Source organism: Glycine soja, chromosome 1 (genome assembly GCF_004193775.1).
Source record: "Glycine soja cultivar W05 chromosome 1, ASM419377v2, whole genome shotgun sequence".
Classification (NCBI taxonomy): domain Eukaryota; kingdom Viridiplantae; phylum Streptophyta; class Magnoliopsida; order Fabales; family Fabaceae; genus Glycine; species Glycine soja.
The window spans coordinates 17,257,860-17,274,268 of record NC_041002.1 but is presented as its reverse complement, the minus strand read 5'-3'; positions in this window follow the sequence as shown (position 1 = coordinate 17,274,268).

Sequence of the window (16,409 nt, the reverse complement as noted above, 5' to 3'; positions counted from 1 at the left end):
GTTTAATCGATTACATCCTTATCGTAATCGATTACATAGTTGTTTTTGAGACAATGACTAATTTATTCAGGAGTCTCTACTTTAATCGATTACCATGTGATATAATCGATTACTTCTCTTTTTATAAGTGTTTTAGAAATGAACAAGAACAATTTAATCAATTACTTTGAGTATCTAATTGATTACATTTTTCTTGAGTTGTTTCCTGCTTTTGGGAAGAACACTTTAATTGATTAAAAAGATAATCTAATCAATTACTTTATTGAATTAATCGATTACCTTGTAGATTTAATCGATTAGAAACGATTATAACTGTTTTCTCTATAAATAGCCACCTTGTGTTCTCTCTAATAACACAACATATTGAGCTTCTAAGAAAGCTATGATCACATGCTGATATTAGTTAAAGAAAGAAGAGAAGAAAAATGCTTTGAAACAGTGACTCACAACTTCTAATCTTTGATTATGAATATCTTTTTGTGATAAGTGAGTTGTGATACTTTCTTAGTCAAGCGAGGTTTTGTGAAAAGGATTGATCAGGTTGTGTCTATCTTTGACTCTAGTTTTTTGTGTGTATGGTTTGACACATTTCCTTTTTGCCCATGAATTTTTGAAGGCATGCTAGAATAGGTGTTTCTAGTTTGGGCTAAAGGTAGGTTTCTCTTAGGCTCTTATTCATAGAGGACCCTAGTGTTGGGTGCCTAAGTCTCTTTTTCAAGGGTGGGAACTGAGATTGCTTGAGATTTCTTGTAATAACTCTATATGCATAGTGAAAATCTAATTCGGATTTGGATTAGATAACTGGATTAGCTTCTCTAGTGATACAGAGTGAACTAGTATAAAAAGTTTTGTACTTCTTCTCTTGTTCTTATCTTTTTTTCTCATTCTAGTCTTAGTCAATTTACTAAAGGTTCAAGAAAATATCTTCGTGAAAGAAATAACTTTAACAAAGGATCTTGTGTAAAGGGTAGATTGATTCAGTATTAAATTTTTTTGGTTTTTCAAAGTTTTGTGATATGATCCATGCAAAAGAAGTTTTTGTAACTTTGGTTTTAAAAGTTCGTTTTGTTTTGAAAACCAATTCACCCCCCTCTTGGTTTGTGAGTACCATAATCTTTTTCAAACACCCATGTTCACCATATCATTGCCCAAAGGCACATGGTGCATGGTTGCCAACCCCTCATAAACTGTTCCAAGGGCAATCAAGCAGGGAGGATTGTCATCAACATACAACCCACGCCTATCTAATGCATCAGTGTCCGGGTCCTTCCCCAAGGGATCAACATAGCTTCCCTTTGTGCTAACATGAGCATAGGATAGAGCTACCTCTGGCTCAACAGGGTGTACAAGCCTGAAGGACAACATTAGTTGTCTCGTCACTTTTTTAGTGATTGACTATTCTAGCTCGTCCCTGATATTCTATGTTAGCTACTTTTTAATATTTTATTTCAGACGATCCAACTCTTCTGGGCTTATCGATGTAGATGTGCAAGAGCCTACTGAAGCTGGTCCAAAGTATTGCTTGATCATCACTTCGGCTCCAACAGCACGGACACAGTCAGGGTGCTCTGGTCACCCAATGACAGTAGTCAGTACATCCTGACATCCATGGGCTACAAAGCTACCTTGTGCGGACTGCTCTTCTAGGGAATCCTGCAACCAACAAAATATGAAATTGTTTATTTACTATTGTTATTATTATATAGAGACAATTGAAACTTGAAATTAACTTATAATCCTATCAGCAATTTGGCATGCTGCCTCAGATGTCATCTGACTCGATTTTTTTGTGCGAGCCATCTTCCACTTTGCATGTCTTCTAATGAGAGATGGAGGGTCAATGATTGCTTCAGTGCTCCCAGATTGGGCTGCTTCAATTGTTTTTTTCCCTCCACTAACTTTTGTTTAAGAAAATCATTAGGGCATGCATGAATTTTCTAATACTCCATACCCTTCCGACACAATATCTTTTTTTCCTCGTAGTAACTTTTTGGCAATGTGTTTTCTTTGGGAAGCATACCCTGCACTACCTTCGACAACAAAGTGAAGCTTTTGTCACTCCACCCATATCTAGCCTTCACATTAACTAGACTTAACATCGCTGACAACAGTGTCAATGACTTCTTGCACCCTAGATGCAAAGTCTTCTTTGAATCACTTTCTAGTGTATCATATAAAGGGGCGTGAGCTTGCTGAAAAGAATCTTGTACAAGATCATGAATCATGTCCTCTAATCGATCTCTCATTTCTATATCAACTTGCTTAGCATGGGATGCCCTTTGCATGTCTATCAATTCACCATGCCATATCCATGTTGTATAATTCTTTTTAATCCCATCAAAGAGAAGATGTACTCGTGTGTCGTCTACTACTTATCGTCTCCCATTCAAACAGTTAATACAAGGAAAAAATATTTCAAATCCTTATCTGGTCGAATTCTTTCCAATGCAACTTCCAAGAATTGTTCAACCCTGTTCTCATACATAGGGCTCATGCGACTTGGACTCATCCAACTTCAATCCATCTTTCCTCTTTTGTGCGTCGGGTACAAGGTTTATTCGATGCATGAAGACCTAACTATTTTCATTAAAGGTGTGGCCCTATCCCATTCAAGAAGATATCTTTTTATACTAGATTCATATGCATAGGTTAAGTATCTTTTCTTAGATTTGACAAAATTCCGGAAGCATTTCGGTTTGATCTCCAAGTACATGACATAAATGCGGTGACATCAATTCCACTAAAATCAAGTATGCACTCGGAGAACCAACCAAAATGCACTATACCAAAATTTCATCAAATTTAAGAAAAGAGACTTAACTTAGCAAATTGTCCAAATTGAAAATTCATGAAGCTTCACTCATAATGAGCATAACTTGTATATAAAACAACAGTCATTAATCACACAAACAAGTTATAAAAGTATTCATAAGAAAAAAGAGCTTGAAAAGTGTATGAAAGACATTTGTACCTAAAAAGATGATCACTAACAATATCAATCATTATGGTGATGATGGTCTGCAGATAGAAAAGCAAAAAAAGCCTACAAGTTAAATCATATCAAACCGTCTACTTAAATGAGAGATACACCAATCAAGTACAACTAGTACTACATTTAACAATCCATGAAGCTAGTCAATTTTTGCATCTAGAAAAGAGTACTAAATATTTTTCTTTTACTTAAACATATAGGGTCAAGAAGAGAGTCCTCACTAAGTAGCTATAGAACAAATCAAAAGCTATAGCCTTCCAAGTAAAACTTGCAACAAATTACAATAACATTAACCTATAACAAATCATAAATGCAACATATTAAAATGAGAAGAATAAAAAGTAGTAAAAAAAAAAACATACTGCTATAATGATATTGACCTTTAAGAACATTGAAAGAAAAATAGACACACACGACACAACACAAACACAACCCTATCCCTTCCCTACATATTGGCCAATGCTCATAAGTCACAATATATCACAAATTTACTAGACCAACCACGCCCAAGAGCTTCTTAATCTTAAATGAATGATGGTCAAGTATTTTCTATTTCTGTACATGTGTGTGTGTATAATTAAAATGGAAAGAGAAGATAATTTGGTTGCTGCTTTTGCTTATTTTGATTAAGATGGTAGTGGCTACATTCCAAGTTAATCAATGAGATTGATTAAGATAACGCAAGTTCCTATAAATGTGTTAGCAAAATCACTTGTAGATGTTGATGTGATTGTTGTCACCCTGCATAGTTTAACTAGCAACTTCATTGTTGATTCCCTTTTTAGTTTAACGATAAAGTTTATGACATCACATGAACTTATTATCTCTAAAATTAGTTAAAGTGAAAGATGTTTTTACTTTCTTGATTCTGTTAAAAGTCATCCATCAGGATTAAAGACTACATAAGAATTTCCTATTCAGAGCAAATTTTGATTTTCTACCATTGAATGTGTCTTTAGTTAAAATCAATTTTATTTTAGTTCTAAGGAATTTTGATTTCTTCTTCTTTGTTTCTTATGTACTTGTATTGCAAAATTCTCAACATTATAGAGCTATTAATCTATATTTCTGATTTTGGGGTAGATTTTAAATGCTATAGCATTTTTTTTTCTTAATAATGGTATCTCAAGTCCTTGGGTTTTTAGTATTCTTCATAAGTGTAAAACTAATGTAGACACTAAACTGTAAGGCTTTTATAATATATGAATGAAATTATCTAGGAAACCTGTAGAAGCAAAGCATTGTAGAAGCAAAGCTTCATGGTGAATCAAAGGTGATTCAAAGGTGTTTTGATGATAACAAAAGATGATGACAAAGGAGATGACAAAAAGCTCAATGATCAATCAAAGAATAACTCAAGTGAATCAAGAAGAATTCAAGAGTTCAAGATAAGAATCAAGAAGAATTCAAGACTCAAGAAGAAAGTTTAGAGTCAAGAATCAAGATTCAAGGTTCAAGATCTCAAGAATCAAGATCAAGATTCAAGACTCAAGATTCAAGAATCAAGAGAAGGCTTAATCAAGATAAGTATAAAAAGTTTTTCTCAAAAACTGAGTAGCACATGATTTTTCTCAAAACATGTTTACCAAAGAGTTTTTACTCTCTGGTAATCGATTACCAGATTTTTGTAATCGATTACCAATAGCAAAATTGTTTTGAAAAAGTTTTCAAATTGAATTTACAACGTTCCAATTAATTTCAAAAAGCTGTAATCGATTACAATGTTTTTGTAATCGATTACCACTGCCTTTGAACGTTGAAATTCAAATTCAAATGTGAAGAGTCACATCCTTTCACATAAAATCTTTGTGTAATCGATTACACTGATTTGGTAATTGATTACCAGTGATTGTTTCTGAATAAAATCAAAAGATGTAACTCTTCAAATGGTTTTTGACTTTTTCAAATTGGTTTTAAGTTTTTCTAAAAGTTATAACTCTTCTAATGGTTGTCTTGACCAGACATGAAGAGTCTATAAAAGCAAGGCTTTGTTTTGCATTTTTCAATAATCTTGAATACTTTTCCAATCAATCTCTTTCAATCATTTACAAGCCTTGAATCTCTTTGAACTTCTTCTTCTTCTTTGTACCAAAAGCTTTCCAAAGTTTTCTGGTTTTCTAAACCTTGAAAACTTGTGCTATTCATCTTTTCATTCTCTTTTCCCTTTGCCAAAAAGAATTCACCAAGGACTAACCGCCTGAATTCTTTTTGTGTCTCTCTTCTCCCTTTTCCAAAAGAACAAAGGACTAACTGTCTGAATTCTTTTGTGTCTCCCTTTTCCCTTGTCAAAGAATTCAAAACGACACAGTCTGAGAATTCTTTTGATTCTTCCCTTTCCCTTATACAAAAGTGTTCAAAGGACTAACCGCCTAAGAATTCTTTTGTATCCCCATTCACAAAGTATCAAATGTTTAACAGCCTGAGATCTTTGTCTTAACACATTGGAGGGTGCATCCTTTGTGGTACAAGTAGAGGGTACATCTACTTGGGTTTGACTGAGAACAAGAGAGGGTACATCTCTTGTGGATCAGTTCTAGTGGAGGGTACATCCACTAGGGTTTCAAAGAGAACAAGGGAGGGTACATCCCTTGTGGATCTTTGCTTGTAAAAGCATTTTTACAAGGTTGAAAGAAATCTCAAGGACCGCAGGTCGCTTGGGGACTGGATGTAGGCACGGGTTGTTGCCGAACCAGTATAAAAACTCTTGTGTGTTTGTTTCCTTCTTCCCTACTCTTTCACTTTCCGCTATGCATTTAATTTCCGCTTTTACTTTCTGTTAAGTTTCTCTTCTAGTCCTCATTCTCTTAACAATTTAGTAAAAGCCTTAGAAGAGTAATTTTTTATTTAGTAAAGGTTTAGGAATAATTAATTCAAACCCCCCCCCCCTTCTTAATTATTCTGAGGCCACTCGATCCAACAAAACCTTTCTCTCTAAAGGTACTTGAGGCAATTTTTTTCTTATGTTAATAGGCTTTTGGTTCTATTTTTTGTATCCTTTCAAGATGGAAGAATTAATTATGCAGAGTTTGCAGCAATGATGAGAAAGGGCGGTCCAGATGTTGTAGGAGTAGAAAAGGAAATTATATGATTCATTATTGGATATGCTTGTGGAGTGAAATCTTTATATGCTAATTGAATGTTTTTGTATGTTAGGAAACAAGCTGTTGGAATTAGTTTTATTGTAGGTTTTGTAACTTTGGCACTCGCATATATATTCTACTTAACCAGAGCAACTTTACCATATATTAAAATGAAAACACTAGTATTCACAACTAACAAAACAATACGAGAGTAAATATTGTCATTGAAATCAATTATGCGAATGTAAAAGAGCTTTCAAGATTATTGTTTCTGTATGAGAACTAAGAAGTTTTTATAATTATAATAGACTTCAAGGTGAGCCATGATGTATCTAGCTCAATATATAAGGTGAGTCTAAATTGTTATTGATAAGTGTCATATTTCAATTATTTTAGGATTAAAATGTTAGGCACTTATCTTTCGATTATAATAGTTTTCTTATAAACTTTCCTTAAATCTAGTTGTTTTATATATATTAAACATTTACTAATATTTTTGTTTAAATATGAAAGATTCATCCATGATTCTGTAGGTTTTGATGGTTGTTTGTTAAACCCATTAACCAAATGTAAAGGAAGGAAAAAATGGTCATTTTCCAAGATTTCAGACATCCATTCACCCAGGATAGCAACCAGCTCACCTGGACTAATCAAATTACTTTCGGCTTAAGCAACCAACTAGCCTGGCTCGCTTGGGCAAATTTCTTTACACCTTTTGACTCTTTTCTATAAATTGTCATGTCTTTGAAACTGAAAAAAACGATCAAATAGTAGAGAAAAATGTGAGAAGCTAAGGAAGAAGAAGAAGAAAGTGGAAGGAGTCAAGTTAGACTGTTCTATATGCATCAGGACTTGCATACTATTATTCATAATCAAAAGTATAAACCCATATCACAACAAAAAGTGTACTAAAGGCATAATTATAATAATCATAATTGTCATCAAAACAAAAATAGGAATTTAAAATTCCTATGACAGGTCCAGTGACTGAGTATCCTCATCCTGAGTGTCCTCCTCATCTGTAAGATGTAGCACAGGAGTGGTAGTCAATCCCAGGACTGGTGTAGAAGGGTCCTCTGGAAGATCAAGTAATGGTGTAGATGGGTCTGTTGGCATCTCATGCACTGGTGTAGGAGGGTCTGCTGGCTGTTGAAGAGAAGATTGATCCACCACTGGAGAGGGTGGATCTGGTGAAATCTGTGGTGATCTCTCTGGAGTAGCAGCCTCTTGCCTTATCTGTGTCTCACCTGCTTCAAAAATGAATGGCTTAGGGATGGTGGCCTCAGAAGATGCATCTTGTACCTGCTAAGGTACCTGAGCACTGGGACCCCCACCTTCTCTCTCAAGAGAAGGCAGGGTTCCTGGCCAGGATACCTTCACCATAAACTGTTCCACTGTTAGAATAGATCCTGTAGGAGCTACAACTTGCAAGCTCTGCTTTAACAAAATTTGTCCTTGATGAAGACTTTAAAGCATGGATTCAAAGCGCTGAGAGTCCTGAGCAGATGGGCCTGGAGGAGCTGGTGTAGGAGTAGTAGAAGTGGAAGGAGTTGGTGGAGTAGAAAAAGAAGGAACATCAGCTGGTCGAGCCCTTTCCTTCCTTGCCCCTCTGAAGTTAACTATTAGATCATCCACATTTCAACAGTTTTTCTTAATGTAGGCAAAGATAATGGTCGGGCTCAGGCTCTCATAAGTCAGATTGTCAGAGGTAACTCCTCTAGCTCTGCATAGGGCAGTGATCAAAGCTGGAAATCTGAGCCTAGAGGAGTTGCTCTAAGCAATAGAAGAAATCTGACCTGAGATAAGGGCTCTGATGTTCATGTCCATGTTAGTCACCAAGCCATAGACCAACCTAGCTCTATCCATATGCAAATATGAGGTGTGGGATGTGGGAGCTAGGTTGGAGTAAGAGAAGACACTCTATGTCTGAGCTAGTGTCATCAGATCTTTTATGAGAAGTTTCCATGGGTGGCCCTCAGCATTCAAAACAAACCCCTTGCAGGGAATACAAAGCCTGGCTCCTGGTGGTTAGTCCTCAACTGCAAAATCTAGAGTAGGTGGGTAAAGATTCCCCCTCCTCAAACACCACTAGAGTCTGAGGAAATTCATTCTGCCTGTCCGCATCGATCTTAACCAGATGTCCTCTTACTCTAGCTTGTTTAGAAGCTTGATCCTCTGGGCTGTATATATTAGCATATAACTCATTCACCATAGCTACATCTATGCTTCCATCTTGGAGGTTGGCAAGGCGTTTGTGTAGATTATTGTTTGAACTCGGAAAGTGCACCGGATCGCGCAAGTAGTATAAAATGGTAAGAACCGAGTATCAAACTCTCAGGTAACTTGTGTTGCTTGGTAAAGCTATATTCAGTGAATAGGTGTCTAGTATGAAAATATATGTGTAAACTATGATCAGGTATGTAAACTAACTATTAAAAAGAAATATCACGTGAGTAATGATGTGTATAGACAAGAAGACAACGTGTTGGTTTTCTTATTAGGTGCCTGATTTTATAAGGATATTCTTTACTTAACAATGCTCATGTGTTATATGGTGTCTCCTGAAATGCTAAACCTCGATCCCTTGTCTAGCCTAATCCTGATCAAGCATCATCCTCAGATTCCTCTTGTTGGACTAAACATGACCAAAAAAACATTAAGACAAACATACAAACAACTAGGTTACTGTACCCCGATCCCTTGTGATAATAGGATAAACTAGCCCTGTCCTATCAAGTTCTAAGAATCAGACTAGTTCCCGTTGTTGAATGATCCTAACAAAGCATGCATCTACGTGATCAAGGCAAAAGCACACTAAAATGACGTACTGATAGCACAGAGAATACATAAAACATCATTAAATAGATATGCAGGTATTTACATCAAGTACCTACAAGGAAGAACCAACAAAGGATTTAGCAATCCATATCTGGGAAGCTTCCTTTACAACAAAGAGAAGAGAAAATGAAGGATTGACGAAATACAAGTAGTGGGGATGTCTCCTCCACCTCTAGATCCTCACAATCACTCACAGACTCATCTCATGCTTTCAGGATGGCTTCCTCTTCAAGCTCAGTTCTCTGCCAGTCTTCGCACAGCAAAAGCTCTCAAAACTCTCTGGAACTTGGACCTTTCTCTCTCTAGAAATCTCTAAAAATGCAAAAGCTCAAGGAAAAGCCCAAACTTCCCTCCTCTATTTCTGATTTCAGGCTTAAATAGGTGGCCTTGTTGGAGCTTGCGCTCTTAGCGCAACTTTGGCTCGCTTAGCGAGCATAAGTGAATTTCGGCTTAGCGCTTGTCTTCTCGCTTAGCGGATGCATGCAAGCGGTGCGCTTAGCAAGATGAGCTCCTGCTTAGTGCGTATGTCCAGCTCATCCTTCTTCCAGATTCTTCCTTGCGCTCAGTCGCAAGATTGGTGCGCTCAGCGGATGGCTCGCTTAGCCGGCAGATTGGCTTAGTGAGAAGTTAAAAATCAACACTTCACAAACGTGCCTAATTAACCTGAAATTGAAAGGAAATGATTATTAAATACACAAAATGGGAGAACTATGTACTTATTACCTATATTTAACAAAAAGTAATTACAACACTACAAAATAACCATAAATAGGAGGAGTTAGATACAATTTGCACAGATTTCTTACACAAAAGTCAGTTGTATTCATCGACTAAAAATTACGCCTTTCCAACTCCACCTTGAACTCATCAAACTCAGTATGATAAAGCTTCACATTTCTCTCCAGAAGGATATTCCAGCCGAGAATGTTGTCAGTGTATCTATTCCAAGCTTCCAAAGATTGGAATCGCCTGGTATCATACTGAGCTGTGGGTCTAGAAGCAGTGCTCTTCCTCTTCCTGGATGTCATCTACGATAAAAAAAGAACCATCATTTTATTAGACCAGAAGTTTATTTAAATTAAAACTGAAATTAAAAACTAAAATTGGCAACGTGCGCTTAGCGAGACGCAGCTCGCTTAGCGCGCCTTAGGAAAAACAACACACCGGCTTAGCCCAACAGCCCGCGCTTAGCTAGTGATAACAAAATTTTTTTTCAGCATAATTGGCTTAGCGAGATAGGCACTCACTTAGCGTTATGCATGCCGCAACTTTCATCTTGTTGAAGGCTGAAATTTTCAATGTGCAATTTTCAAAGGCTTTTCTTTCTTTTGTCCTTCATCCTGTTGAAGTTCTGGTTCATGAACTTTGAGAATACCAACGAGTTCTTTAGGAGACATAGAATCAAGATTTTGTAAAGCCCTTAGTGATGTTACCTACGGTCTCCATTTTCTAGACAAAATTCTCAAAATTTTGTCAATATGATCATAGTTATCATAAATTATGCCTAGAGATCTTAATTCATTAAGAATGGATTGAAAGCGTCTAAACATACTTTGTATGCCTTTGGATTCTTCCATAGAGAAGAGTTCATACTTAAAGTGAGGAGTCTTCACCTTCTTTACCCATGGCATTCCTTTATACATTCCAGCTAGAATGTCCCACATCTATTTGGCACTCCTAAAGTCGTGTTTGGTCTATTATTCCTCTGATGAGGCACATAGCATCATATTTCAAGACTTGGAGTTGAGTAGGAATCTGAGTTTTTGCTCTTCCGTTCACTCACTCTTTGGGAATTGATAACTCGCTGCAACAAATGCTTTTATTTCTTTCATTAATTTAGAGAATGTTTCTTGCTCCCCATTGCAGTTACTTTTGGTTCATTTATGTCTCAAGGAAATTTCAATGGGGGGTTTATCGGAAAGCACACCGAATTGTCAATTATTTAAAATTAAAATGGATGATTCCAAGTATCGAACACAGGGAACTAATGTTAGCTTGAATTAAGTTCAGAATCGAAGCATTGTTGAGAGAACATGTATAAGTGATAATTTCAAATAGAATTTAAACTAAACTTGTATGCTAAAAAACTATAAAATGCAAGGTAAATAAAATGACAGCAGTAGGTAGATATGTTGGGTCACCCAATCGGAGGGTCTTGAATTGTATGCCACCTCTTATTATTCAGAGCTCTTCAATGATGACACCTCTTTTGTTCCTTTTCATTTGGTGAATTATTTTCCTCCTCTTGAGCCTTGTGATGTGGATTTGTTCGAATAGATGGTTTCTAGGTAGGAAGTGCTCTCTTGCCCCTTTGCAGCATGGGGGGCTACAAGGCCTAATGGGCTTTAGGCCATGTCTTATCAATCTCAATGGCATAGGGAGGGAAATTATCTATGTGGGCTTATCTAGAGAATTATTTTATTCCCAAAAACATTGAAGGAGATTAATGATATCTTAATTACTCTAATTCCTAAATCTAAGGGAGCGAATAAATTATGTAACTTTAGACCTATTTGGCTATGCAACATCTCTTACAAATTGGTGACTAAGATTTTGGCTCACAGGAAAGATTTATCCATCTCAAGATTTTGAAACTCAAGTTGAAACCGTGGAGTAAACAACAATTCGAGGAGATGGACACTCGGATTGAAGGTACAATGGACAATCAACTTATTGATATGATGCCTCAAAATACTGATCAAATGAGACTTTTGACAATTGGTAAACTTGCCAAAAGTCCTAACAGCTACCTACGAAAGGTTTTGACTAGTAGAGGGTTCTGACCAACAAGAATGTTGAGTGAAGTGTCACACTGTGAAGTACCGTAGAGTGTGAGCTGCCAAGCAGTCAACAATCATGGATGGTACAAATGGTATCAGAACAAACCTCTCTCCCAGTATGGTGTGGTTCGAGGATGAACCAGGCGAAAGCTAGTGGGCATGTAACACCTTGATGAATCACACCAAAATGAGAGGGATTCAGAGGATGTGTAGGTATGAGACTGTACAACTAAGGATGGATTAAAGAAATCTATTGGTATTACCTATACCAACAAGATATATCTACTTTTTGGTAGTCCATCACTTAAGAACTTCATAGTTAAGCATGCTTGACTTGGAGTAGTTGTTGGATTGGTGACCTTCCAGGAAGTTTCCCGAAAAGCGTGTGAGTGAGGACAAAGCATGCTAAAAGCCCCGTGTTGGTTTTTGGGATTAGTCATTGATCCTTGAAGCAAGCAAAGCTGATTTTCGAGGTCTTAGAAAAGGCTATCTATGGAAGGTTTTGGCTGGTGGAGGGTTCTGACCAACAAAGATGTTGAGTGAAGTGCCACGGTGTGAAGTACCGAAGAGTGAGTCGTCAAGTAGTCGACAATCAGGGATGTTACAGGTGTCAAGCTGCCAAGCAGTCTCGGAGAGGGATTCAGAGGCTATGCATGTATGAGACTATGTACAACTGAGGATGAATTAAAGGAATTAATTGGTACTACCTATACCAACAAGATATATCTACTTTTCGGTAGTCCATCACTTAAGAACTTCATAGTTAAGCATGCTTGGCTTGGAGTAGTTGTCAGATGGGTGACCTTCCGGGATGTTTCCCAAAAAGCGTGTGAGTGAGGACATTGCACGCTAAAAGTCTTGTCTTGGTTTGTGGGGTCAATCACTGATCCTGGAAGCAAGCAAAGCTTATTTTCGAGGTCTCAAAAAGGACTACGTATGGAAGGTTCTAGCCAGTGGAGGTTTCTAATCAACAAGGATGTTGAGTGAAGTGCCATAGTGTAAAGTATCGTAAAGTGCAAGCCACTAAGCAGTCAACAATCGGGGATGTTACAAGTGTCAATAGGAGTGACCACCCAGTTTTCACTTCTCTAATATGTAGACAATTTAGTAGTTGTTATTGATGTTTCTCATAACAACTTGTGGGCAATCAAGGCCATTTTCAGAGGCTATGAATTGATATTTGGCTTGAGAGTGAATTTTCACAAGAATAACATCCTCAGGGTAAATGTAGATGAATTATTCATTTAAGTAGTTGGCGCCTTTCTGAATTGAAACATAGTGTGTCTCCCCTTCAAGTTCCTCGGGTTACCTATTGGCGCAAACCCATGCCATACCAAAACGTGGAATCCCATGGTAGAGTCATTCAAGAAGAAACTGGCGAGATGGAAAGGAAAACACCTCTCAATTGGAGGAAGAGTGGTCCTCATAAATTCAGTCTTAAGCAGCCTCCCGTTGTATTACTTCTCCTTTTATAAAGCACCCAAGAAAGAGATTAATGTTCCCCAAGGAAATCAACACAAATTTTTGTGGCATGGTTGGTCAAAAAATAAAAAGATCAGCTGTGTAGCATGGGAGCGTGTGTGCCTTCCTAAAGTAGGGGTTTGGGGGTGAAGAACCTTGAACTGTTCATCATTAGCCTACTGTCCAAATGTAAGTGGAGTTTTTAACGGATCAATCAACAATGTGGAGTAGTTTGTTGTCCCTTAGATATAGGGATATATGAAAGCTGGAGGGAAACCATCTAGTGTCCCAAAGTCAATCTATTTGGTGGAAGCATATAAGAAGGATTGAATTCACATCTTGTCTGCCAGGTAGGTTTTCTAGTCAAATCTCGAGAAAGGTGTGAAATGGCTCACAAACTTCCTTTTGGTCAGACAAGTGGAGTGGCAATTGTAGCCTCGAGGCTGAATTTCCATGGTTGTTCCAAACTATGGTAAAACAAAGAAGCAATTGTCTTGAAGGTGTTGTATATTTCAGATCATGGTACAAGGTTGCAATGGGTGCAGAGGCGCCCTCTGTTCCTTTAGGAGGAGACTCTACTACATCAACTATGCATGAAGATACACGGTACTTATCTACAACAATTTGAAGTTGACAAATTGGTGTGGAATGTGCATGGTTCTCAATCCTTCTCGGTAGTGTCGCAACCTACCCTTCGGCGGGAGGGCGACGCGTGACTTGCGGGATGCGTGTTCCACGAAAGGAATACGCGCGGAGTCGCCACCAACGTTTATTTGCGGAAAACGTCGGAAAAACCAGAAAAGACGCGATCTACAAACTTTTAAGTGAAAGGTTTGAGAGTTGTATTTACGTACGGGGAAGGTATTAGCACCCCACACGTCCGTCCCAAGGGACGGCAGCCTTTAATCGAATGTGCAAACATGACTTTGATTTTTTTATGTTCCCTTTTTATGTCTTTATATCCTTTATACCCTTTTTATATTTTTTCTCTTTTTGTGGTCGACAAGGGTGTTTCCCTTTGCTCCTACGTATTCCTCAGTTGCGATGAGGAAATCAGACCTACGTAGTTCTTTTTTATCAAGTGATTCTTTTTTACTTTAAAAGGTGATCATTTTAAGGCGTTGGACCTTGAGAATGATCCATTTTACTTAGTAAGAAATTGAAATGACAAACTTCAAAAACCTATTTTTATGGACGAGCTTGACTAGGCGAGTTGATTTTAGCCTTAATTTCACTTTAGTTATTAGTCAATTCAATTAAGAATGAGAAATCCCAAAGAGAAAACGTCCGATTGATTTTCCACTTTATTTTACTAAAAGACGTTTTTTTTTATTATTATATTATTATTTTACCTCTTTTTTTGATTTCCAACGTGGTTACGGCACGACCGAACGGTCGGAATTCATTTTAACCGAAGTTAACGGATAATACAATTCAAACGATCGGTGGAAATTTATTTTATTTTTAGGTTAAGCGAGAAATGACTTAAATAAAATGGCTTAAGCACGTCAAAAGGGGGTATAAAAAGTAAATGGAACGAGAATAAAAATACATGAAACACAATGTGGACCACCACGGGTACATAGAATGAATCGAAAAGCTTGGTTCGAGGTACTTACCCGTTGAAGATCGAAGAACGATGAAGAACAAATGAAGAACGTCGAAGAACGGTCGAAACCTTCACGAAATTCCTTACGGAAACGTTTCGGAAGCGCCTCGGCTTAGATTTTTTTCACAGAAACAATTTTTCCAAGCAAATTCGAAAGAGAGAGAAGTGCCTAAGGGGCTGAACCCTTTTTCACTTCACCTCTCCCCCTATTTATAGAAAATTGGGGGAGAAGCTTGACACCCAGCTCGCCCAGGCGAGCAGGGTTGCTTCCTCCAGAAGCAACAGCCTTCTGGAGGGCCCAAGTGGGCCTGGTTGCTATTTGCACCCCCCATTTTTACTAAGTACACCCCCTGCCTTTTTTTGGTGATTCTTTTTTCGTAAAGTTACGGAAACTTATGAATTTCGTAACGATACTTGTTTTCTTTCCATAATGTTACGGAACCTTGTGGATTACATAATCATCCCCTTTTTGACTTACGGAAGGTTACGGAACCTCACTAATTGTGCAACGATGCTTCCATTTGATTTCCGGTGTGTCACGGAACCTTACGGATTGTGCATCAATATTTTCTTTTATTTTCCGGCACGTCCCGGAATTTCACAAATTGCCTAATGATGGGTGCCAAGCACCTTACAAGGACCAAACAAAGGTCGCATGTCATCAAGCAAAGGTCCCCGGACGAAATTAGGGTATGACAGTTGCCCCTCTTTACTGGTCTTTTATTGGAGATAAAAGGAAAGTAAAGATAAGACACTAATTTCGTTCCTCTCGGTTGACGAGAGTCGCGGGTGACCATAAAATTTCCGCATGCAAATGACTCGTTGTTCCCGGGGGAACAAAAGGTGCAGAAGACGATGTCAGTCTCTGCCTGCTATCAAGCGTTCTTTCTTACAGATAGCAAAAGAATGATTATACGGATAACCACTCGGGTATTTCCGCCCGTCAGCGTGACTCAAAAGTCAGTATGACAGATCTTGTAAGTGCGGAAGATGATGTAAATCTCCGCGTGTCAACGGGCTTATCGGCCGTGATCGACGAAGGGTGCAGAATGACCATAATTTGTCTCTGCGTGCCATCGGACACAACTGTGTCTGAATGGCAAAGGGATGCGAAATGACCATAATTTGTCTCCGCATGTCATCGGGCCCGCCGCCTCTGGATGACAAAAGGGTGCAGAATGACCATCATTTGTCTCTGCGTGCCATCGGACACGACTGTGTCTGAATGGCAAAGGGGTGCGGAATGACCATAATTTGTCTCCGCATGTCATCAGGTCCGCCGCCTCTGGATGACAAAAGGGTGCAGAATGACCATAATTTGTCTCTGCGTGCCATCGGACACGACTGTGTCTAAATGGCCAAGGGGTGCGGAATGACCATAATTTGTCTCCGCATGTCATCGGGCCCGCCGCCTCTGCATGACAAAAGGGTGCAGAATGACCATAATTTGTCTCTGCGTGCCATCAGACACGACTGTGTCTAAATGGCCAAGGGGTGCCGAATGACCATAATTTGTCTCTGCATGTCGTCGGGCCCGCCGCCTCTGGATGACAAAAGGGTGCAGAATGACCATAATTTGTCTCTGCGTGCCATCGGACACGACTGTGTCTGAATGGCCAAGGGGTGCGGAATGACCATAATTTGTCTCC